The sequence below is a fragment of the Aotus nancymaae genome, unplaced genomic scaffold (assembly GCF_030222135.1).
Source record: "Aotus nancymaae isolate 86718 unplaced genomic scaffold, 86718_ANA_hifiasm-v0.15.2.pri h1tg000059l, whole genome shotgun sequence".
NCBI lineage: Eukaryota > Metazoa > Chordata > Mammalia > Primates > Aotidae > Aotus > Aotus nancymaae.
Window position 1 is genome coordinate 53687895 of NW_026988473.1, and position 2462 is coordinate 53690356.

Below are 2462 nucleotides of genomic sequence, written 5' to 3' on the forward strand. Positions count from 1 at the left end.
CGTATCTTTTTAATCCCCTGTACTGTCTCATTCTCTCATCTTAGAAACAATAATAATCATGAATTTATACTCTTCTGATTTAGTTTTTAATGCTTTTGCTATAATACTTGGTGCTTTTAAGTGTTTACATAAATTATTTACTACTGTATATAGCAAGTTAAGATTTTGAGTTCTTTTTATATGAATAAACAGATCTTTATTATCCCTTTGAATTGCTACATAGTTTTATAGCATATGATCAGGCCAAATATTTACCTTTGATAGACTGCAGATTGTTTCTGGTTATCTTGCTATGTACATTTCTATTGATATGTTTATACATGTCTCAATTTTCACATATGTGAAAGTTTCTCTTGAGCATATATCTAGAATTGGAACGACTAGGTCATAAGGCATATACATTTTTATCTTTAGCAGATATTGTCAAATTGCTCTTTAAAATAGTTTTTCCAATTTGTATTCCCACTAGCAATTTTATGAAGACCCTGATTTTTAAACATCCTTGAAAACACTATATTATCAGACTCTTATGCTTTTGTGAATCTGATTTACTTTTATTTTTCTTTCTTTTTTTTTGGTTCAGGTGCTCAGGTAAATTTAATTAATTAGAAATGTTATCTCGTTTTAACATATTTTTTCATGTATGTTAGTCACTTAAGATTTCTCTCCCCTGTATTTATTTGTAGAAATCATGTATTCTAGATACTGACATTTTGTTTTATGTTGGAGATGTCACCTTCTAGTTTGTTGCCTTTTAATTTTATGTATAGTTTCATTTGTCTTACAGAACATTTTAATTTTAATTGAAAGTACATCAAGGACATATGCTTTTTGTACATTATTTATTTTTTCTTACCCTGAAGTATAAATACAGTATTATATATTTTCTTTTTATAGTGTATAGACCTTGCAACACTGAGTATTGCCTCCCAACTTATGATATATTGAACACTTACTGTGAGTCAGGCACTGGGCCAGGTGCTCTATGCATATCATCTCATTCAATATAATATCCCCATGAGGTAGATGCTATTATTATGTCCATTTTACAGACGAAATAGCCGAGGCATAGGTGGCTTACTTCAGATCATAAAACTTTTAATGTGTCTTAATTTGAATTTAGATGTAAGCTCAAAACAGGTTTTTTTAGTGATTATATAGTATCAGGGTTATGTGGGCTTTATAAAAGTAAATCAGGTTGTTTTTCACCTTTTTCTCGTGAGTAATTTCATTTCTCCTTAGTCTGCATTTCCCCCTCCCTTCCCTTGACAATGCACCCCTCCAGGTTGAAGGAACAGCCACATTGCTTTTCCTAAAATCTGTAGGGAAATAAGATGGCTTTTCTCCTGACCTCTGAATTTATTTGAATATTCTTGCATCCACCCAAATACTTATCTTCTTTATCTTTTCTGTTACAGCTTTTTTTGTCCATGATGTAGCTAGGACTTTCTGCCTCCCCTCTCTAGTTGCTATTGTGAATTCTATGTCATACAAACCTCCCTGCCAAAGGTGTACAACCGTGATATCCAGCTTCCCTAAAGACACAGTGAAATGTCCTGTAATTTCCTGGCCAGCATCCCTTTTCTCCTCTTACTTCTCTTGTGTATTCACAGTGATGCAAGACACTCTATAGATGTTGCTGTACTCCAAGTGTGTCACTGGCCAGGACTGAGAATTTATTGCAAATGTCAGTTTTGTTCATTTTCACATTACTCAAGTCTACAGTGTGGCACTGCCACTTCCCACATTGGTCAGCCACCTTTGTGTATGTGTTCCTAGCCTATCCTTCTTCATTTTTGTGTGTAGAAGGTAATATAGAGTTTTTTGGTAGTGTATGGAGCCTGAATATGGACTCCGTAGACTTTCATTCCGGCCAACATTTCATCACAGAGTTTTCTTCCTCATTTGGATGTTTGTTTCTTGTGTATCATCTGTTGTCATGAAACCTCTCAGCTTTCTTCTTTCCTTGGGCCCTCACCACAATATCCCTGAAGAACTGCACTTACCTCACCTTGCAAATTTTGTTACATTTGACCATCACTGTGCTAAAATCATCCTACAGTCATATTCATACCATTCACATTTTTTGCTTTTCATCTTATTAGGTTCTTTGCTTTTTTCCAAATCATTTAAATATATTTTCAAAATATTTCTGCACATGGCTAGCCAGTTTTCCCAACACCATTTATTAAACCTGGCATCTTACACTAAAATTAACTCCAGATGGATTAAAGACTTAAACATAAGACCTAACACCATAAGAACCCTAAAAGAAAACCTAGGCAAAACCATTCAGGACATGGGCATAGGCCAGGACTTCATGACTAAAACACCAAAAACAATGTCAACAAAAGCCAAAATAGACAAATGGGATCTAATTAAACTCCAGAGCTTCTGTACAGCAAAAGAAACCATCATTAGAGTGAACTGGCAACCAACAGAATGGGAAAAATTTTTGCAAT